This window comes from Emydura macquarii, unplaced genomic scaffold (assembly GCF_026122565.2).
Source record: "Emydura macquarii macquarii isolate MOO-44397 ecotype Brisbane River unplaced genomic scaffold, CSIRO-AGI_Emac_v2 contig_3019, whole genome shotgun sequence".
Taxonomy (NCBI): Eukaryota; Metazoa; Chordata; order Testudines; family Chelidae; genus Emydura; species Emydura macquarii.
The window spans coordinates 5667968-5692130 of NW_027133156.1; the positions used below are offsets into that span (position 1 = coordinate 5667968).

At 41.7% G+C, this 24163-nt stretch overlaps 1 protein-coding gene across 2 annotated transcripts in view; it reads left to right on the plus strand.

Moving 5' to 3' along the window:
• Positions 1 to 24163, plus strand: part of BACH2 (BTB domain and CNC homolog 2) — a 245118-nt gene that overhangs the window by 78584 nt on the left and 142371 nt on the right. For both annotated transcript variants that reach the window (XR_010916560.1, XM_067530010.1), the window contains exon 2: positions 21278 to 21400. The gene's annotated coding sequence lies outside the window, so the exon portion shown is untranslated. The remainder of the gene's footprint in view (positions 1 to 21277; positions 21401 to 24163) is intronic.

Consider the following 24163-nt stretch of genomic DNA (forward strand, 5'->3'; position numbering starts at 1 on the left):
TTTTCTGGTAATGAGATGCCCGTGGCTGAATGCCGTTTTCCATGGGCTAAATTCTGCCCTGACTTGCACTCTGTGTAACTCCAGGGAGGCAGGAGACATTATGGTGTTAGTACCATCAGAGCTGTGTAGCTATGTGTAAGTCAAGCTCAATCAGCCTTGTGTTTAAAGCTATTTGATGCTGAAGCTTGTTCTTTTATTTGCCTGCCAAGACCTAAGTTCAGGGTCATGTGTTTTCCTTGAAAAAGCTGATAACATCACAAGCGGCTAAAATAGTGCATTTTCCTGCGTTGCTCTAGGTGTGAGTTATATCATCCTCGCTTGCAGGGGAAACTCAGAATACCAAAGTCTGGGCTTGAGAGCATAGTAAAGGAGCTGCTTTTCAGATATAGTAAAACCAGTCTATCTGAAATGACTTTGACGTCCTTGAAATGTTTTTGCTAAATGAAGCTTTGGATAATTGGAGCAGTTACTGACTACATGAGTCCCCTGGCATGAATCACGTGACTCGTGTTTAAGAGGGAGTTTTGAATGAAGAGGATTTGGATAAACATGGTTTTGCTGTATTTAATCTGTCTGAAATTTTGAAGTCTTCATACAGGTATTCTCTTGGCCCCAAAATCCTACATATCCTATAGGTACGCAGGGCCCCAAACACACCAGGCACACTGAACTTCCACTCTGAGCATTGGGGACATGGAAAAGAGAGCTTATCCAAAGGGGTGCTGCATCTGCTGCAGAGCAGAGCTCCATAACACGAATCTGTGCCAGGAGGCAGAAGACAATCATTGTCGGAAGTGTGCCCATTATGTCTGGTGTTTGTCCCCATGTCTTCTACATAATCACAATACCAGTGCTCCAGAATCTGCCATGGCTGCCTGTGGGTTTTCAGGGGGAGTTAATGTTGATCCTCACCTATAAAGCCTTAAATAGCTTGGAACCTGGCCCACCTGAGAGATTGCTTTTCTTTCCATGCTGTGCTGCCATGGTTGCAGTCTGCAGAGATGCTTAAGCTAACATTTTCTTGCTATATAATAGAAAGGGGATGCTGGCAGAGTGTTTGCTGAGAGGACACCTAGAAGTGGGAGTTCACTCCCATTCTGTGCCCCTGTTCCCTCTTTGAAATATTCTCAATTTGTTTACCCTCTGGGCATACTGCAAACCCCATCTGCTAGAAGAGAATTTGGAAGGGGTCAGTTGGAGGTGTGGATTTTTACTGGGGGAATTGAGGTAGAGAAATTTCTGTTCTGTGGACTGGCAGCTTCTGTTGGGAGAAGCACAGAATATCCTGGCATAGTGTCAGTGACTTGACTACACAGAGACATGGGCCAATTTAGGGCTGAGCTCCATCCTTCAGCTCTGTGACCTGCTTGTGCGCAACAAAGCCTTTCTGAGTGAGCTTTGTTCCAAGTGGGCCTATGCTGATATGGGGTTTTAAAACACTTATGACAAGTATTTACAAAAATCCAGTCAGCACTAAAAAATGTGCATGTTGGATCCATCCAGCAAATATGCACATGAGTAACTCTACTTATATAAGTAGCCCTATTAAAGCCAGTTGAGCTACTTATGTGTAAAGTTACCTGGGTGTCTGTGGGACTAGGCCCTAGATTAGGTTAATTGTGACAGCAGGGAGAGAGGTCAGAAGGAGATGAAGTTAAATTTTTTTAAAAAATATATATATTGTGAGCTAACGGCAGATTCACAGTCTGTGTTATGGAGAGGGATGCACAGTGGATGTAACCCATCTGCAAATGCCGTGCAGAAAATTTCCCTATCAGATGGGAGCTCATCAGTGCTTAGCTGGGGGCTCTGCCACTAACCTGCAGGGCTTTGCCATAGCAATGCTACACTGGCACGGGGTCCATTAAGACCCCGAACCAGTTGTGAGACCTGGCTGATGGGATGCAGGAAGCCTGACTTGCTTCTTCCCCCCCCACCCCCCCCACCCCAGAAGCTTTGTTTCCATTTAGCCAAGCCTTTGACAGCTACACAGTGATAGGGGCACTTAAGTACATTGATAAATAATAGTTGGCTAATTTGGATAAAAATCTGGTGTTTTTGATTAGCTCAGATGCTGTGTTCCATATGTGGGTATGTTTATAACTAGGAAGAGGGAGATGTTGAAACAGTTGTAGATGAAGTCATGAGAGCAGATCCTCAGATGGTATGTATCTGCATAGTCCCATTATTCAGTGGAGCTACACTGATTTACACCATTATTTAGTAACTGACAGTAGATTAATATCTTGCAAGGCCCTTTTAAAGTTTCCTAGAAAAACCGTTTTACAGAAAAATGTACCTAAGTCGTATACAAATTTGTCAAAAAATTACTTTCGTATCAGCCTTGTCGGCATCTTTCTGTGACCTACACACTTAGGACTTCCAAAGGATTGTAAATGGATACTGTCAAGTCAAACTTGGCCAAAAATTTAGGCTTTGTTAAACCAGTTATTACAAAATCCTAAGGCCAGTAAAAATGTTCCCATTCTATTTTTTTCTATTTTTAATTCCATTGGAAGCAAGTGTTTTTAAACAAATATCATGCCTGCAGCCTTTGTTGCCCTAATGTTGAAAAACTTGAGAACCTGAAATCAAAATGTACTATAATTGGTGAAATTCCATTGATTTTTTCATTGTCTTAGCTAAGAGGAATGCAAGAAACAAGTAAACCAAATAAACTAAAAACAGTGCCCGATTTTGCAACCTTTACCTCTGCAGAGTTGTAGTTTACTCCTCAAGTTAGTCCCATTGATTTCAATGCATTTAGTCACCAAGTAAAGTGTTAGCTCCCCTGTAGGCACTTCCACATAGGTTTAACTTTACTGTTGTGAGGAGCACCACTGAGTAGTAAAGTTAAGCATGTGAGTAATTGTTAGTAGAATCAGTGACCTACTTAGTGGATAAATGTGAGTAAGGGTAGCAAAATCTGGCCCTCAGATACTAAGAAATAAGGTGCATTTGTTTTTTCATTTTTAATAATGTAAGGGGACATCAGCAGTGTAGGTAAAGAAATGTTAATTTACACTGTGCGATTCTTAAATCGACAGTGTTCCTTTAGATATTTGTATTGATTAGATACAAAATGAAAGGCTTAATTCAAAATGATGATTAATTATGTGAATGTACTAAGTCCAATGACTGGATTGCTTGCCAGAGTCTGCGGGTGGGGCAGAATAAAAACATGTCTTAATTATACTGTGATATCTCTATTTTCACAGCTGCACCACTAGTAAAAGACATCAAAATAGACGTCAATAGCAATAGACGTCAAAATTCCACTGTACGTGGTCCATATGTGCTACACCTGCCAGTCCCGTAATCTAAGTGCTAATTGGGAATAGGTGCATGTTTGGGAGCGGGGAGGAGGGTGTGCACGCTCACACAAACAAGCAACGTAGGAGAACTACACGAGTTTTATCCCATTGAAAATAAATTAGTGTAGTGTATTATGAAAATGATGTGCCAGTGCCTATAGAACACAGGATTACTTTGTCTCCTTTCTTTATCATAGATAATAGTAGCAGCATGGGAAAGAGATTTATACTGTGCTCATTTGACGCTGACCAAGCAATTTATAAGAGATGAAATTTGGATTTATTTCTGGAGAGAAGAATGTGCTTCCTGCTAAAATGCCATTAATTGCTTTATTATTTAAGGCACAAATTATAGTCAGCAATTAGTCTTTTTTATTTTTTTCCCAGTTGATGTAATTCACCATAGACAGATTTTTCTGTCAAAAAGAGAATGATGTACCTGCTAAGCAAATAAATTAACTGAAAGCAGCTGATCTTTCGATTCTGTCTATATTCTCTCTCTCACACACACTCACGCGAATCAAGGTACAGTGCCTCGTTTTAAAAATTACACAGGAGTTGCTTAAATAAAATAAAGCCAAAGGGACTAATGTTGGAGCATTGCTCAGAAACTATTGCTATGTTCTTTTGTGTTACTCACTAAATAGTATTTGTCACTTACATTGCAGTAGTACCCAAACACCCCAATCATGATCAGGGCCCTATTGTGCTGAGTCCTGTAAAACCCAAGTGAAGACAAGTCCTTGACTGAAAGAGCTTACAATCTAATGATGAGAGACAGATCCACTGGCTGGGGAGCCAGTCATTTCAAGATCAGGTTCAAAATTCTGCTTCCTGACCCTGCTTTTATTTTTAAAACCCTTTATAGCCTTGATGTAAGCTCTTTCTTGAGCATGGTCTGTCTTCTGAGCTCTTCTCCTTGTACTTATCTTACATCATCTCTCTATTGTATCTCCTCGATCTCATCACCTTCTCCTCTGCAGTTCCCATTGTTCCAAGTTACATTCCTGTAACTCTTTGCCCCATTGATTCTGTCACATTTCAAATGTCATCTTAAACTGTATCTTTTCTCCCTCTCCTGTCTTTATTTTTCTGTTCCTGTGTTATTAGGCGAACAACTGCCTGCTTTAATTTGTTCTCCTTAAAGGGCCAAACTTAATTTGATGCCTGAAAAATATGCCCTTGCACATACCACGCTTGATAATGCAAATGTGACTTGCAAGGATAATTATTCATTCAGGTTTGTGGGTGCGGCTTTGCTGTTAAGTCAGAGTTGAATTAAGAAAATTTGGGGCCCCTCATTGCCCTACCCTATAGCGATTGCCTCACACCTCCTTGAGATGGCAGCATATTTCAGGGTTATGATGAATAAGATGTTACATGCCTCTTGGAATTATTTCTGTCATTGATTATGCTCACCTCACGTTTTCAAGTATTTCTTTACATCCATGAGGGCTAGAAAAATATATTTGTATATGGAAGCTAAGATTAAAATCTTATCATGTCACTCCAAGAGCTGGGTCATTAGAACCTGGCCTGTGTTGCCTGTGCTTTAATCCTACCCTTTGAAATTGCCATTAAACCACTCTTTGGCTATGCCATGAGTACATGCTGTTCATTAACTTGAATTTAATTCTGAAAAGCATTTTGGGCAATAATTTGTTAGGGACACTCCTTGTATTTTAGGTGTATTGCAACAGAGACCTATATTTGCATAGTATTTGGCAACCATTTATTGCTAGTTGTTCTGGATTCTAGTTGAATTCCAAGGGAAAGGGTTAAGAATGCAACATCTTACTTTATTTTTCTATGTGTGTTTTTCAATCCAGTAAGAAAGAGCTGTATTTCTTGTGTTTTCTGAGGAGTATACACAAATAGAATGGTCTGGAGAATAGAAAATTGCCAGTTGGGCCATTGTTCCCTGCTCATTCTTAAATCTGCATGATGACACTATCTAAGTTGGTATCCATAGCCCTAGTAAGATCACTGAATTACCAGTGATCTTGTGTCACTTATATTTCCATTGATGGGGAAAAGAATTGCTTTTAGTAGACTTTCTGTTGCATATATATGTGGGTGGTTTATGGTATGGGTCGAGTTTTGAAGACAGAATCTATAAAAATGAGATTGATAGGAAGCACTGAGAGAGTAGATGGGATAAACTACATGAAAGTGAGGGAGATGTCTGGAGGAAACTGCATGAGAGCAGGGAGCATCTAAAAAAAGATGTGGGGAGGCTAAAGGAAATAGTTTAAAAAAGCATCAAACTTTTAAAAAGAAAATTCATGCAACACCATTGGTTTCTTGCTTGCCCTGTTTTACTTCATTCATTATCATCTGGTTTGCTTGTTCTCTTTCCCTCTCCTTATTCAGAATATGACCTTCTAAAATGAGTCCTTATGGCTTGAGAGCACTTTCCCAAAATCTACTCTGTGTCTTGCAACACACATGAACTGTTCCTTTTGGCTGAACTCCCAGTCCAAAATACGCCCCCTCCATGCAGTTTTCAGTTGTCTTGGCAAGTAAAGAGTTTATTTTGATGCTGTATCATTTCCATCATTTTGTATATTTCAGTTATTGCACTTTATCTATTTTTAACCTGTTAGGGATCTAACATCCTCAATCTCTTCTTGTAACCTAAATCTTTGGAACCTCATTTGCAGAGCCTCATTGCTCTGTTCCTGTACCTTGCACCCTTTCAAGGAGGATTATTATTCTTGCTTCATACAATAGTTCAATCAGCCTTACATAGGAATAACATGACCTTATTTGACTTGCCTTGATTTACTCCAGAAATGCCGTTTAAACAACATCCTCGTTTTTGATGCCACCACTACGCCTACACATTGCTGTGTAGGATTTATTGTGTGTATGCAGTAAAGCCTATATCTTTTTCCCTGGTCAGTATGCTGCAGCACCTTTTCAATTTCAAAGACCTTCCTGATTTTATTCTATGCTCCAAGTTCCATGATTTACCTCCCCCCCCCTCCATCTAGTATAGCCTAAGATCTACTGTAATCCCTTTTGATGATTATATGCGTTCCTGTGCTGTGTGTTGGAAGAATTAAGCTTGGTTGTGGCAGACTTTTATTTTTGTTGTATTTTTGGCTTGATGCACTCTAGACAGCAGCTCTTATACCAACATTGAAGTACGCGCTATTTTGTCATTGGTCTTAATTTCAGCCTCTCATCTTGTAGTCGCTCCTGGGAAATTCTTGTCACGGAACACCAAGAAAAGAAACCCATCTAAATTGTAGGTTGTGCTCCAACTGAGTATTAGAATTACATGTATGTGTTTCTAAGTGGCTTCCCCTTTGAAACCTAAACCTACCTGTGTGTCCAGAAAGCTTGTCTATAAAGCTAAAGAATGAAACATAGCACTCCTTGGAAGCAAGGATTGACGATTTTCAGTCGCATGGAGACCACAGTCCATGTGTCTGTCGAGATTTATTATAGCAACAAAAAAATAAAGGGGGCCAAAACTAAGATCTAGGTTTTTGTATACATAAAGCAAGAGACTGTGCACATGTTGGGGGCTGGTAAAAAGGTCTTTCAAGTGATTGCTCATGTCAATTCCATATTAGGTGTGTGCATGCCCTTGTGCATGGCTGTTGGAGATTTTTTTTGCCTCGGTGGTACCCATAGGGCTTGCTCTGGTGCCCTCTGGAGCTCCGCACTTATGCAGAAGTATATGAGGTGCCTCTGGCCCTGTGCCCCGTAGTTCCTTCTTTCCACCTGTGACAGTTGGAACGGCTTTCTCTCTTGTGTTCGCAAGTGCCTAATGGTTCTCTCATAGATAGTTGTTGATAGTTCTTGTAAATAGTTGGTTAGTTAGTGAGTTAGAGATAGTGGTCCTGTTGGGGACGTTTGCCCAGCAACAGGGCATGCCCCAGTCCCCAGGCTTCAAACCCTGTTCTTTTTGCCCTTCCCACTTTGTGACCCTCACAACAATTCTTTAAAATGTTGAGGGGAAACACACGTGAGGGATAAGTACAAGATTTGCAAAAGCTTCAGCCTAGTGTGGGACCTGGACTTGGGATCCTGTATCAGCACTGAATCACAGGTCCCAGAGGTAGAGACAGCTCCCCTTGAAGAGGAGAAGACACCACTCCCTCCCTCAGTATTACCGTCACCCTCCTCATCCCTGGACGAGGTGGTGGCCAGCCTGGCTCCCCCAATACCTCCAGATGATTTTCAAGCCCACCGAGAACTCCTTAAAAGGATCGCATCCAACCTAGGTTTGGAGGCTGAAGAGCTCACTGAGCCTACGGACAGCCTCTTTGACATCCTGGCAGCTGCAGCACTGGCTAAAGTTGCATTGCTGGTGCTGAAGGTTGTCAAAGCCTTTTGGCAGATCCCATCCTCCCTTCGGCCAATATTCAAAAGGGCCAAGAAGAAATATTATGTTCCAACAAAGGAATATGAATACCTGTTCTTCCACCTTTCCTCCGGATCCTTGGTGGTGGCTGCAGCAAACGAACAGGACAGGGAGGGATGGGCAAGTTTGACACCCAAAAACAAGGATACTAAGAAGCTGGACTTGTTTGGAAAAAAGTTTTATTTCACAGCCAGTCTTCAACTCAGAATCTCCAACCAGCAGGCATTGCTGGGGAGATATAATTACATTTGGGACTCGGTAGCCAATTCAAGGACTCTCTGCCACAGGACATCAGGGAGGAGTGTGTGTCCATCCTGGAGTAGGGCAAGACAGTGGCTAGAGTCTCACTCCAAACAACGCTGGATGCTGCTGATTCCAAGGCCAGGTCAATGGCCTCAGTGGTATCCATGCTGCAGTGTTCCTGGCTGCAATCCTCAGGATTGTCTCAGGAGGTGCAGCAATCTATACAGGACCTCCCCTTTGAGGGGACCATCCCATTTGCAGAGCAGACTGATACTAGACTTCACAGCCTGAAAGGCTCCAGGGCCACTTTACAATCCCTTGGCCTGTATACACCACAGGGGTGTAGGAGACGATTCTGGCCGCCACAGCCATCACCTAGATATTTGGGTCAGAGCAGCCAGGAACCTTTAAGAGAAGGGACAGAGATAAGGGATTTAAGCGCCATCATCCCACTTCTTCTCCTCTGCTGCCCAATTGAGGCCTGCATGCCATCAGGGTGGCCTGTGGCAGGCTTTTTGAGGATGCGCCCAAGGATGGCGATCCAGTCTGGCCTCATGATCCATCCCCCCATTTATTTTTTAATCGACTATTCCCCTTCCTTTCTGCATGGGCTCAGATTACATCGGACTGTTGAGTTCTCAACACCATATCAGATGGTTACACCCTGCAGTTTTCTTCAGTATCCCCCTCATACCCACTCTCCCCATCCTTCTTCAGAGACCCTTCTCACGAGCAACTTCTCATTCAGGAGGTGGAAAATCTCCTACGGGTAGGGGCTGTGGAGGAAGTTCCTCAAGACATGAAAGGGAAATGGTTTTACTCCCAATACTTTCTTATACTGAAGGCCCAAGGAGGCCTCAGATACATCAGAAGTTGAAGTTTCTCATAGTCTCCCTAGTCTCCATCATCCCTTCTTTGGATCCAGGGGACTGGTATGCTGCCCTCGACTTAAAGGATGCATATTTCTATTTTTGTTTTCCAAGGCTACAGGAGATTCCTTCAGTTTGTGGTTGGTCAACGACAATACCAATTCATGGTGCCTCCCTTCGGCCTTGCTTCCACCCCATGGGTTTTCACAAAACATATGGCAGTAATGGCTGCTTCCCTGAGGTGTCGAGGAGTGCAAATTTACCCATGTCTCAGTGACTGGCTCATCAAGGTCAAGTCACAGTCTCAGGTCCAGCACAACCTCAGTCTCGTGAGATCCACCTATCAAAATCTGGGCTTGCTTGTGAACGAGCAAAAATCAACTGTCCCCTGTTCTATGGATAGAATTCATAGGAGTGACTGTAGACTCCATACAGGCCAGAGCCTTCCTTTTAGAATCCCGGTTCCATGTCATGTCTCATTACAGACATATAGTCCCATCTGATCCCAACCTCTCGGTAATATCTCAGACTACTGGGACATGTGGCAGTGTGCACATAGGTGGTCCTGCATACTCATATACATCTCTGACTCCTACAGTTGTGGCTAGTGCCGGTCTACGCTCCCACAGGCACAATCTAGACTTTTTTTGTCATAGTACCACTGCACATCTGGTCATCCCTAACTTGATGGACGAACTCTCGCTTGGTGTTACAGGGAGTGTCCTTCAAAGGGCTTTCCTACTCAGTGATGCTGGTCTCTGATGCTTCGGATCTGGGGTGGAGAGTCCACTTCAACAACCTCAGCACACAGGGACTCTGGACGCAGGAGGATCGCTCCCTCCACATAGACGTCAGGGAGCTCAAGGTGGTACGCCTGACTTGTCAGGTATTCCTTCCCTACCTAGCTGGCAAGGTAATCCAAATTCTGACGGACAATACCGCCACGACCTGTTTTACATCAACAGGCAAGGCGGTGCTCAGTCATCAACCCGTGCCAAGAGGCTATCCACTTATGGGACTTCTGCATGCAGAATGCCATCCACATTGTAGCTTCACATCTCCTGGGCACCAGGAATGTGCTAGTGGATCTCTTCAGCAGGTCCTTTTCTTCTCATCACGAGTGGTCACTCCACCCAGAGGTCGCCAGCATAATTTTCCAAAGGTGGGAGACTCCCCAAGTGGATCTGTTCACGTCCAGACAGAACAGAAAGGGCCACCAGTACTGCTCCATCACCAGAGGCTCTCTGTCCGATGCCTTCCTGATCTCCTGGGCAGGGACGCTGCTATGCACCTTTCCACCAGTACCACTGGGTAACAGGGTCCTGTTAAAAACTAAGGAGGACAAGGCAAAAGTGATACTGATAGCCCCAGCGTAGTCACGACAGCACTGGTTCAGCACCCTGCTGGAACTCTCAACAGCAACCCCTTTGGAACTTTCACTTTGGCCAGACCTTTTGTCTCAGGACCATGGCCATCTGTTGCATCTGGACCTAGCATGTCTGCACCTGACAGTGTGGCTGTTGCATGGCTGAATGCAGAGGAGCAGGCTTGCTCAGTGCAAGTTCAGCAGATTCTCATGGACAGCAGAAAGCCTTTTACCAGAGCAACATACCTGGCCAAATGGAAGAGGTTTTCCAGTTGTCCTTGGACCGGAACCTTTCTCCTCACCGAACCTACTACCTGTTACATCTCCAGCATCAAGGCCTAGCCCTTTCATCACTTAAAGTTCAGATGGCGGCTATTTCGGCCTTCCATTCTCCACCAGGATTAAATAACTTGTTTAATAGTTTTGAGCCTCTTATTTAAGTGCATAAATGTTTCCTCCCTCCCCTGCATCTTTCTATTATCTTTTGTTTGTTAAAAGTGACACATATGTTTTTATAATGGAAAATTGTATAAAAGTTCTTTTAAGAAATTTCCAGGAGCAATTTATTCATTTGTGGCATAATAGGCTCTTCAGGAATAAGAAACTATTTATAATCAATAAGTAAAAGTTGTTTGGTCAACTTCCTGTATTATAGCAATGGTGTCTGCACAGTATTTAATACTTTTTCTCTTGGGGGCAACCCTGAGGGTCTGACATAGGACCTATGATAGCCATCAACTTTACCTTCTTCTGATGTGGGGGTGCAGCAGCCCCCCTTTGGAACAGAAATTTCTGAATTCACGTAGTGTAGCTCCCTCAGGTCGAAGAACGAGCAGATGGCATGCAAAGTGATAAGGGATCTTCTCTCTGGTTGTATTATATGTTTGTATTGGGGTGTAGTGCCTTAAGGCCATTACTGTGACTGGGGCCTCAGAGTGCTAGGCACTGTACAATCAAAAAAGTAGGAGAAAAGGAGTATGATCTCCATTTTAGAGATGGGAAACTGAGGCACAGCATTTAAGTGCTTTGCCCAAGGTCACACAGAGAGTCTATAGTATGTCTAGGAATTGGACCCTGATCCCCTAAGTCCTAGGCCAGAGCCTTAACCATGGAATAGTTGTTTCACTCCATCATTAGACTGACTCTTTTTTTCTGACAGATTGCCTCTCTTCAGTAACACCTGAGAAGATTTGGGAACTTTGTCCAACAAGCACTGCATTGAAGCTTTGATTGTATATTGCTAAAGGTTATTTTAAAAGTTAGCTTTTCATTTCTTTTTCAAGGTACCTGGAACCACTGTCAAACACATCTGACCCAGGCTTTATTTTAAGGGAGAAAGGCATCTCAGTAATAGTAGTAGATTGTCAGTCTACCTATACATGGCCATTAGGTGAATAGAGCAATAGGTGGCACTTTCTTTAGTGTTTACTTCTGAAGAGTCCTTATGTTTTAGTTTCATCTCTGTCCACTGCTGTCCCTTCCCAACATTTACAAGCCTTTGCTGTGTAGCATGTCCCAACATGTGATCAGATCAGTAGCTACTTAGAATGATTTACGCAGGTGTATGTTTCACCTGCACATTTTGTTTTTTATTAATAGCTGTATGTCTTAATCTGATAACTCTAATTCATGTGTCTGCCTATTTGGTATTTCAAGAACAAGAGAGAAGAGCTTTGTATCCATCTGTATGTATGTAGCTGGTATGAAACGAATATTGGTATTGGTGTAATGTAAGAGTTCAAGGAAGAACATGTAATGGCAGCATGACCTCATTTAAAAAAAAAAAAAAACAGTATGGATTTTTCCAAAACAATAAGCAGACTGAGGAAGCGGGCCCTGAGCCAGGCTATGTAGTATCTTTACACAGCATCAGTCAAAGCTCCAAGCTGGTTTAAAAGCTTTTTTGAGGCTTTTTGTGGTTACTGGTCCTTTTTAAAAAAAAAAAAAAAAAAAAGGTTTTATGTACAGAACTAGCAAATGAACTCCACTCTATCAGAAAGTAGGTCAGTCAGTGACCTCCTAGTAGTATGAAGCAGCAGTTTATAGTGTAACTGACAGCTCAGCAGCAGTAAACCTCACTGTCTCCAGGAAGCCTGTCATGACAAATGTAAACACATTATATCCTGTATTCCTCTTATTTATTTATTTTCATTGCCACACTAGAAACCACAAACTGTCGCTGTACATCCCCTTTCTTCACCCCTTCTAGTCTCCAAAGGGAAATGCCTTGTAACATACCTAATCAATTTTACAAGACTCCATAATGAATAAGGCATTCCAGCAGGTTTTTTGACTGCTGAAGTTGAACACTTTGGATCAGAGCTGAATAAAATCCAAACCAACATGTCCTTGGTGGTGAGGAAACTTATGAGAAAGGTAGGAATTTAATTAACTAGGGGACTAGGCATCCTGGCTTTGCATCCTCTCATAGGGCATGAGACCCTTGCTTACACCCTCATGATTTATCTGCTTGAGTTGCCAACACCTGTAGCTGTATTGCTAAGTAGATACAGCTTTTTAAATGCCACAATTCCCACTTTTTTTTAGGAATTACCTTGTTGTTTTCCTCATAAATTTCCATGCAGACAGTTTACTTCAAAAATGTTGTGAGAATATATCCTCCCTTAAGGTTACTTTAAATTCACATTTGCATTTGCTGGGATGTGATGAGTTTTGTAGTTTTAATTATTTTGCTTGGCTTACACCTATACTACTGTGAAAATCAGAGTGGATTAAGGGGTCGAGAAGGATCGTGCCAATAAAATTTGCATGTTGGCATTTCTAGTTGCAGTATTGTGTTTCAGTAGGTGCAGTGTGTGTCTGAAGGGTGAGATAATTCTCTGAAAGCCATAGAGCTGATTCTTTCCCTTGGTCTGAAATCAGGCTTGAGGTGAGTCAATTGTGTTTAAAGAAGAAAATGGTCTGGTTTAAATATTCTCCCTAAAATGATTATACAAGTTCTGTGGGTCACTAAGTAGTTGGCATCCTTGGTTAACAGTAGAGATCAGAACACAAGCAACAAATGGATGTTTATCTGGAGACAAGGTTAATGTATTAACTTCTTAATAAATGCTTCTAATATTTTTTTTTCTTACTCTTCTCCAAACTGTTGTTGTTCATTTTCTGGTGTTGAGTGGTCCAGAAATGTACATAGAATTCTAGATTCTTTTTCACCAGTGTCCTTACAGAGAGGGATTTTCGTGATGTGATACCTTCAAAGCTTTCAAGAGCAGTGGCTGCCATCACAGAATCAGCTTTTTGCTAGCAGTCCCCATACAGAAAACAGATTCCCCTTACACTTGGGAGTCATCTGTGGTCGCAAATGCTGACTCTTTAATAGCTTGCATTGGAAGCAAAGCTGTAATTGCTGTGGGTGATGATACATGGTGGAGAAGTATCATGTAAAGTTAATATAAATAAATAAATATATAGATATCTATAACGATTTGAAATTTATACTATGGTTTGTCAAATATAGGATTTTGTATAAAGGTTGTCATGGTCTAATACTGTATGGATTACCACTCATATCTACGTAACATACCAGAGCCACATATTTATAGGACAAACCCAGTTTGTTTGGGTGATATCGTTACATGAGAGAGTTTCACTTGGAAGACTGATACTGAACTGAGTCTTTAAGTCAACTTTTGCAGTGGAGCAAAATTGCATAGCCATGTGAAGTTTCCGACAGTTAACTGGTGACGTTAAGGCTAATAATTCTTTTGTGCCTCATCAGCGGTTTTTAAATTTATTACCTTTGTTTTTACACATCAGGTTAAAATAAAACTGCCTGACATTGCTCATGCCAAGAGCAGGCTTGGGTTTGAGAGCACCCTCAACAAGGATTATACTTGTTCATCTTTTTAAAACCCAAACACTTTACCAAAACTGGAGGATTTTAATTGGGTTTGAACACTGCAGGCACAAATTCAACAGGAGGTTGGACAGATTTAATAGACCAACAAGGACAGCTTTTTCTTCTGGATAGTTCTGGCCATCTTCATCACTGATGTGTCCCACATCATAATTAATGCTACATATAAATATAATACTTCGTTAGGGTTAGTTATATTATATGGGATTGGGATACAAATATATCCTATATGAAAGTTAAAGCTATCAATTTTGGAAGATACATTGGTTTGAACTAAAGTGTAAGGTTCAGTCTCTTACTGTAAAGAATTGGAAAGAGATCTAATGGGGGAGGCCAGATTATTCCACATCTGTCTCGGTCAGGGTTTTAAACCTTCCTCTGACGCATCTGCTGCTGGTCATTGTCACAGACAGATTACTGGACTAGATGGATCCTGGGTCTGATTCAGTGAAGCTATTCCTGTTACCTAACAGCAAACACGGAAGGAGCGTATCTGAAGGTTTTGATAGAGCCCATGAAGGGAAAATAAGCTATAGGCTTTCAACAGAATAGAGGTTTCACAAACCTGTTTAGTTTGTTCAACTCTAAAGGGAGTGACGTTCAAGCCAAGCTAAACAGAAATTTGAACCAGAACCTGTTTTGCCATCACCAGCCCTTCATGCACAGGGAGCCCATCCTTCCCTTCACATAGCTTTTTCTCTGTAGCAGAATGCCTCACCAGAATCATGGAGTTGGAGTGGGTGTTTTTCTTCAGGCCCATTTCTTCCCAGTGGTCTTCACAGGTGAAGAAGTACAAGTTGAGATTCAGTTTTGGTTCAGCCCACTTTGAGCATCTCACAGTCCCTTTAAAGGTTAAGAAATGAAAGAGGTTTTTGAAGCTTCCACTCAGTTGAAAACAAATAGTTTTTTCCCCTCTCAAGTGTTAGATGACGGCTCTATCAGAATGTCCAAATTAACTGCTTTCCTATTTGCTGGTTGATAGAAGGTCTCAATGCTACCACTTACGACAGTGATGACCTTTAAGTAACACGAAGCCAAATGTACATCATAAATAGGGAAATTACCCACTTTCTTTTTAGCCACTGATGTCATTTGCCTTGGGAGTGAGGAAACTTTAATAAAACTGATCAGTACTGCAGTGCTGGGTTATTAGTCGAACACTATTTCCTGTTGGGTTGAAAAAGTGATGCCCAGGGAGTAGTAATACTGAGTCCCATTCGCTTGTCTCAACTGTGGGACATTTGATTTTTGATGTAAAGATCAAATTCAGGCAATGTTTCGCTGTGTTTCACAGTATATTTTGTCTGCTGTCACCTTAAATTTGAGTGTCATGAGGAATGCAGAATAAGATCCAAATGTTCCCGTCTGATTCTGGGATCTAGGGTGTGGAGCTACAGAAGTGATTTGTCTTCTCTTGTGGGGTGCTCCTGGCCCCATGGAAAATGCTCTGAACAGTGGGAGGATGTGGGACTGTAGGGTCAACCAACTTTCTACCAGATTCTCTCCTTATCTCCATCCCTCAACCTGCAGGGCAGAGCAGCAGAGTTACTTTTAATCCCTAGTAATTTACTGGGTTTCCACTGCCATGCTGATGAATCCCCATATCACAAGCTTCGGTGACAGGCATCCCCTCCTCCTGCAGAAGTTGAGCTGTCAAAGGTGCAGGGTTGAGAGGAGCAAGCAATGGTACAAACAAGGGACCTGTTCATGTAAGCACCTAGCTTTCAGTGGATCCCTCAGTACTCACAGGTAGAAATGTGGTTTAAAAAAAATTGAATTTCAAAATCTTCTGACAAAAAACAGACACTAAAAAATTATTTAAAAATGCATCCCATTTGGAGTTCTCACTCTCTCTTCCTCTCCTGCATGTGGGAATAAGGTGCATAAGAGAGATGGGGTCCGTAATTTGGATTATCCAGGTAATTTTCAGAGTAGTAATTTAGATTTTCAGTTCTCCTCTAGTAGGAAGAAAATTAATGTTACCATCTGTGTAAAACAGAAGGAAGTTCCAACAAACTGCTGAAGTAGTCTAGTTAATACTTGGACTGTCTTTTATTTCAACCTTATGGCCTGATGGATTGGGCCCAGTTGTATAGTATATTCATGTAATGCATTCTAAGTATCTATAACTGTTTGCTAGTTGCTATTTTTTTCACTAGCTTGCTGGTTTAGAGAAGCAATCTAAACTAATTGAGCCTGGATGATATCATTTCAGTCAGCAACACAGATAATGTCCAACTTACCCACATGATGTAAATGTGTAATGCTTAGGAGCAGTCTCTATGTCTCTGTTTCCATTAGATTTAGAAGAGTAATCAATTTCATGTGTCAGAATATGGTCTCAGATGGTGAAGAAATTCTTTACTTGAGCATATACAGTTTGCATGCAAGTAGGAGTGGGTGTGTCTGTGCGAATCAACTTTATGAATGCATGCAATGCAATACTAGTGGTTTGTGCAGTGCCAGCCTGAAGTTAAGCACTCAAAACCAGGAGTTAAGGCTTCTACTGCAGTGCTAAAATAATTTGATATATAAGGTAATGTTAACTTAAGATTTAAATTTTTCAAGGAAAATGGTGTTGGTGGGGTGCCAGTTGCTCCTTCCCCTCAGGGTCAGAGGGAGGCCACACCACCTCACTCACTCGCCATCTATTGGCAGGGGGGAATTAGCCAATAAGCCAGGCAGCAGTCTATTGTCCCCAACCCTCAGGCAAGGCAGGGCAGACAAGCAGTCTATAGCCCAGGGAGGCTTCACAGGTCGGGGTGAGGCTGCCACCCCAAGGGTGGGGTGGCAAGGGGGGAGAGGGACGCTGGCCCTTCCGACTCTACCAGGGCTCAGGCCAGGGCCCTAACAGTGGCAGAGTGTTCTGTCACTGTGTCAGCAGGGCTCCAGCCAAAACTCGCTGACCCAGCTGCAGGCTGCAACGCAACCAGACAATGGTCTGGTTCCCTTGGGCTCCTTCCTACCCCCTTTCCTTACAGTACCTGGGCCTCAGGGTCGTCATCAGTCTCTCCGGGGTAAATTGCAAGGGGCAGCCCCAGCAAGCCCTCAGTGTTGCAGGTGTCTGGCAGCTCCACCAGGTCAGGTTTGAGCCCCAGCACTGGGGGGAGAGACGTCTTTCTCCTCCGGCAGCTCTCTCCCAACTGAGTTAGAGGCCCTGCCTTTTGTACTTCCTGTACTGCCCACCTGCTTCCGGTGGGAGAGGCAAGGCTGCCCTGGCTCCGCCGTTGGGTAGAGAGGCTCACTCCTTCCCCCCTGGGTTGAAGGGAGGCCACAGGACTTCCTGACAAATGGGTATAGGTAAACTATGTATGCAGTGTGACCAAGTTAACAGATCAGTAGAAATTTCATTCCACTTAACGGTTTCTTAAGTAAATAATAGTAGTGTGGACTCAAGATTGCAGGTATCCGCTTTTGAAGAAATCTTGCATAGATCACTCCTGCACCAGTCCAGCCATATGTTGAGCGAGCCAGTCCTGCAGTCGTATGCAGTTACTTGCATTAACCACTTAAAGATGTTGTGAGCTGTCCATCTGAATATAGGAAAGCAAAAACAAAACAGTGTATGTACTTGCCTTAAGTTGCATATTTAACTTTTGAATTCTTAAGTTCCCCCTCCTAAGTGTTTTGTGAATGGTTGTTTAGCACAGCAGATCCAGATTGCTTCCAGAAAATGTGGAACATCTTGCATTTTGAAAATGATTCGTGTTGCATTTATGTATGTGTAGACTGCTGAAGGTGATTTGGCTAATGAATAGAAAGATCATTTAACTATGTTATACTCTGGAGTTAACTTCTTTTGGCATCAGGTTTTATCACACGAAGTACACATCCTGAGTTTTTATTTGTTCATTGCTTTAGGGTCCCTTGCATTTATTTGTGTGTGTACTGAGGAGCAGAGCAGTTCAATGCACAAAATACTTAATCCTCAACTAAAGAAATCAATGTATTCAGTTCTCTTCGCGTTGCTTCTTCTGTCATCTTTTGATGCTTACCTTATTCTCGTTTGGAGCAAAGTAGGAACCTTAGTTAGCATTTCATTAGGTGAACGCTTCTTACATTTCAGTGAGGAGCAGCGTTACCTCATTACTGAACCAAATGTGTAAACAAGATAGATTTATCCAACTATAAACAAGACAGATTATTTATAATCTGCTATAGTATGCTTGGTACTGATTACAATAAACATCTTAAATAAAAGATTAATCAATTTGGATCATAGTCTTTTTTCCATATGGAACCTTACAGAAGTATTCTCGGAAAGAGAATGTATTCACTTGTGATATCATATACCAGCTAGACTGTGATTAGAAACAATAAAAGCCTTTGTTGTAAGACTTATTTTTCCATTTAAAGTGGGTGGCTGGGTGGTTTCCATGGCCATGAACAGTTAATATAGAATATTTTTCACTGGGCAGGTCTAAATGTGCTCGGAGGTGGGAGAATATGAGCACCATGCAAGTTTATTTTTCATAGCTTTCTTCATTGTTTACGGAGCACAGGCTTCTTGGAAGATAGTAAAGAATTGTTTTTAAATGGAATCTTCATGAAATAACTGACGGAGAAGTAAATTTCACAGTTCAACATGTTTTGTGAGGCTTGCAAACCCTCAAACTTCACATGCTACACCCATCCCTAATGTTAACTATGAGGTGGCTGACGAGAGAAAGTGTAATTTTTTTTTTAAAGTAACAATTTATAGCTCTGTCAACACATGACACAGTTTGTCAAAGCTTTCTGCAGCTGCTGCTGTGAATTAATTTTGAGCATCGGTCATGAGTGGCAAACACTTTCTACAGTGTGAACAACTCTTTAGACTGCAAGCTGCTGACAACTCACACTGTACATCTTTAGGGGAGGAAAAAAAGGGAAAACTCATTGACTATTACAAAATGGATTAGAGGCAGAATGGAAGAAATATGAAGTGATTTTATTTCTTCTAGATCAATCAGTTAAGCCCCGACGCTTGGGATTTGAGTTTTCTTCACGCAGACAAGTGCCCTCATGTTAAGTCAGCAGATGAGACTAATGTTAGGAAATCTTGACTTTCTGACCCATAGCCCTAAAAAGTGTCTGATAGTAAGCTACACACTCAGGACAGCTAGATTAGATGGAGTCAGCTTTACTCTTTTTAGAATCTGGAACTTCTCTATATTTATTGAATACTTGTTTTCACTGTGCTATAGATATAAAGGCCTTTGTTTTTGATTCAGCTAAAGGAGTAAGGAATTTTTAATAAAAGTTCCTAGATCTTCAGATTCAGCTGCAACAGTTAGAAAACTAGGACATCATCTTCCCTCCTTTAAATGAGTATGGAAATATGGGCTGGTCTAGTTTCTAAGATGGTAACTAACTCCTCTTTTTAGAACTTTCAAAATTTCATCTGCATTCACATGCACTGAGACCAGATCTGCATGTGCATTGGGATCCAGTAACTTATTTTAAAAAATGACTTAAAACGTTTAAGGAGTTGCAGCCACAGACAAATTGGTTGGGTGAAAAGGTAACACGGCAAAGGACTGTTCTATTATCTCCTCTTTCCTTGGCTCACTGTGGAAGTAGTACTCTCAGTAGCAGTTCAGCAATAGGAGGTGATGTGTGGCAGGTGGGATAAGGGGTTTTGTTACAGTCCAAGATGGCTGGGGAACAAGAGGGTGCCTGCCTGTCCTGGACTCTGTATATTGGTGCTATCCACATTAACTCTGAACAAGAAACAGGAAGGAGGAACTGCACAGAATATAGTGTTAGATATAGGCCATGCTGCATAAAGAAAGAGAAGAACAAGTGTGTTGCACATGGCTCAGTAGCTGAAATGGGAGCTGAGAAGCAAGGATTCCCCTGTGAGGACTACATCTTAGAGGGCAGCATTAGGCAAACATTTTATCATGTATGTAGTATTAAAAAACTCAAACACATTTGAGCAAAAACATTGCTGTATAAATGTAGCAAAGCCTCTTAAATCTTGGTGTGAGTAGAAGTTCTGTTAGGTTCACATCTGCTGAAGCTTGTTCAGGATTTTCAGTTTGAAATGCCTGATAAAATCATCCTTTGCTGCCTGCAACAGATTAGCACCCACTTTTAACATTTTTCTGCTGAGTCATGAAGCATCTCAGCATTGCTTGAATTCAGTTTCTACGGAAACAGCTTCAAGAACTATGATGCACCCCATGAATGAATACTGTGTCAGTTCATGTAATTAATCACCGTGACTACCAGAAATTTGGTCAGTACCTACCCTTCCAAAATTACAGGAAGAATGTTATGACAGAGAGATGGCCATGGGTTTTTTTATTTTTTTTTTAATATTTTGGCTTCTCAGTTTGAAAGTAGTTTTTATGAAAAAAAAAATCAGTTTGATTGGTAATTCCATAGCAAGTCCCTTTTGTAAGAATTCACATTAATTTCACAAATCACTGAAATGATTATTCAGACATAAACTGACAGATTCAGATTGGTTTAAAAAACTGAGCAAGAGTAGTCTCCCAACATGGTGATCATACATGTTTGCATTAATTTGTCTAATCATTGAATTACTAATACCCCTAACAATTAAAGAACATACCTTTTTTTTTAAAAAAAAGATCCTTTTTGCCTTTTATCAACAGTGGTATCTCTTTTTTCTCTCTCTCTTTTTGGATAGTGTATGTTTTAATATAAAACACTACTCATGAAATCCTAGTCTCACTGAAGTCAGTGCATGTTTTGCCACTGACTGTAATGGGGTCTGGATTTCACCCTACTTTTTCAGAATGTTCTAGGCAGAGCTGGCTGAAAATAGTGAAAATGTCTTGCTAGTTTTCAGCATTATTTTAATTTAAATTCTTAATTTCTGAAAAAATTTCAACCTGGTCTGTGTGAAATGGTTAGAAAATCGCAAATATTTTTCACAAAACAAAAAATCTATTTTTGAAATTCAAAGAATTTTAACTCTGCTATTCTAAGCAAAACCATCACTCTCTCTCACACACAACAGCATTTACATTCTCTACAACAGCCAGTGGTAGTTTATTGGCTTCTTTGACACATAACATTATTTATATTTTTGTTCCTGGGTGTAGTTAGATTTGGCTTCACATTGCTGGATAGACCTCTGTTAAGTGTGTTTTAAAAGGAGGCTTGAGAATTTTATAAATTTCCCACCAACCTGCTTTTGGTCCAGTGTGGTGAACAAAAAAACTACTAGATCTGCATATTTCTCACAAAGGATTTTGGTTTTATTTCCTTTTCTAGGTATAACTATAGGTGTTTCTTACGTCAAAAGAGTTGAATCACGCAACATCCAGTTTGAGAGAGTAAACTGCCTAAAGCAGAAATTTGTTTGCCTGAAAAGTGCTGCCAGGGGCTATATGTTGGGTAAGTAGTTTTGTACAAGTAGTGTAAATTGGTTTGTTTTTTGGAATCTCTCCTTACAGTTTTATACTTTAATATGCTGTCTATTTTTAATTAGCAATGAACATTTAAAAAACTGTACACCTATGGCACTTGCCTAAGACTAATCATGTAGAAGCATTGCCAGAACTTTGCTGGCTAATTTTGAAGATCATGGATACAGTGGCAAAACACCATTCTAGGAACAAGGGCGTACACTTATTTCTAAAAAGAAATATAAAGAAAAATCCATGTGAATCTCTTTGTCCCTTGCCAGTTCACGTTTTCACCTCAGTGTATTTGTCGGATAAATGATGATGATGTTGTACTCAATGGATCATGGGATTTTTGTATTTGTTTATTTTGCAGCAGTATATTACAGTATACTCCCCGGCAAACTCCTAATGCAGACATGCTACATAGTGCTAAACTATGATTTGCTTATCTCAATTTCATACAGTTCATTCACTGGTAGACTTTTAAGGCCAGATGGGACCATTACATCATCTTGCCTGACCTCCTGTATATTACAGGCCAGAATATTTCACCCAGTTGTAAATGAGGGACTCTATTACTGATGCTGATGATGCATGAACCAAAAAGAACATAGTTCCTCTTTCAGGTTTCAGACTAAGTATATGGGTGTGGCAGTTAAAAGCATATTTTTTCTTACAAACTCAGCAGAATTGCTATGGAAATCATTGAGGCACAAAAAAAAGGAACCATTTCCCAGTGCCATTTTTAAAGTCACTTTCCAAAGTAGAACCAATTTTGGTGTGGTTATGGCTTCAGTTAAAAAAATACTTTCTCCTTTCCTATTTACATTGCCCTCCATTTTGTGATTATTGTGCATACAACATATTCATAACTCTTTTGCTACTTGTACAACAATGGTCTTGTACAACATTGTCTCCTCTCAGCCAAAGGCAGGGGTTCAGTGACCTATGACTGAATCCTACAAATGTAATTCTCACATTTAAAGTTAAGCACGTGCTTAAGCATTTTACTGCATTGGGTTGGAGCGCTCAGTCCTTGCAAGGGATAGTCTTGGATCAAAGGATTTGAATCCCTGCATTGTTCACTGGATCCTTCATCCTCATGAGGTAAATAAATTGGATCAATTCAGTCTACTTTTTCTGGAATAGATTTTTTTAAGGTCTTTCTGCACTATGTAAACAGTGGACACTCTTTCATGTAAGAGTAGAGTGTTCTGATGAGCCTGATTAGAATTTCCAGTTCTGCATTGGGCTGTGTCTACCAGCTGTCCTTCAGGCAGCCATTTCATTGGAGCGTTACATCCATGCCAAGCCTGATTCTGAATCCGTGTGGGCAAGGTGGAATTGGTAATGGTGGAACATATTGGCTGAGGCACCTTAAGGGAGGAATAGAGTGGGGGAATTGTTTGTGGAAAATTATATTTAAAATAAAACCTACCAAGATATGTACCTTTGACATTTGCTTATTGTGACAAGATGGACTGGGCTTAGAGATCCCTTGCTGGAGGCCTCGTGGCCCTGCCACATCCCACCCCAGAAATGGGCAGTAGAGAGGTCCTTCAAGCTGCCTAGACTGGCTGAGTGGGAAGCAGCTGATCAGAGAGGCTGCAGGTAGCAGCCAATCAGGACCCAGCGGGCTAGTATAAGAAGAGTTGCAGGGCCAGAGTGAGATCAGTTCTTTGCTGGAGCCGAAGGAGCATGGGTGGTATGTCTGGCTTGCTGAGGGAGAAACTACAGGACCTCGGACAGAGCAGTGCTGGCAGTGACCAGTGTAAACAAGGAGCTCTGGGCTTGCTGTTGGGATTCACCTCTGGAGCCTTGTCCTGGTTAAGGGTGAAGAATGTGCTGAGACTGTGGGGAAGTGGCCCAGGGAATCATAGCAGCAGCACAGTGTATTTAAAGGATTATAGTGGACAGCTGCTATCTTTAGGGTCCCTGGGCTGGGACCCGGAGTAGAGGGCAGGCCCAGTGTCTCCTTCCCTCCCGCCCCCAACAGCCACTGGGAAAGTGGCTTGGACTTTGAAGCACCCCAGAAGGGGAACTGAACTCGTTTAGTGTCCCAGCAGGAGAGCAGGGGCTAGAAAGGCCCTGAGTGGGTGAAGACATTGCCACCAAGGAGGGAGCCCTGTGGTACCACTATGTATTAGAATAGGGACAATTTGAGAGAGTCCAGAAGGGGCTGAGAGACCGTTTGAACCAGGGTACTGCGATAGGCCCTGCTGGACTAATTGAGGAGCGATCCCAGAGATAGGGCTGAAGATAGAGACGTTACATAGGGCACTGACTGTAGGGCACAAGAAAGGGTTTGCTTTTTTTTCCCACAGTGTGTGACTCTCAAACTCTGGCTGAGTCACCAAAGACTTTCTGCAAACTGAGAAAGAGAGTAAGGGGGCACTTGCAAGAGGTGAGCGCAACCCTCTTACACTTCTAATAGACAAGACAGCATTTATGAGTATGAGCTCTTCTGTCTCGTCCTATGTGTTGTTAAAGCACTTAGCAAAAGGAGGCCTCAATTCTAAATGGCCCTGTTGGTTTTACTGCAATACAAATACTAAATAACTGTTACGACTGATTTAAATAGAAGTTGATTTACTGCTATTTTATATTTTTATTCTTGTTTGTTATTGTATGTAAGCCTTATTGGCACTTGCAGTAAAAGCTGGATCATTTTTTTGATCCAGTTGTATGTATAGCTCACCCTGAAGTAGTCACGACTCTATCCTAAACCAGATTCAGACCAGGCGTATGTCTA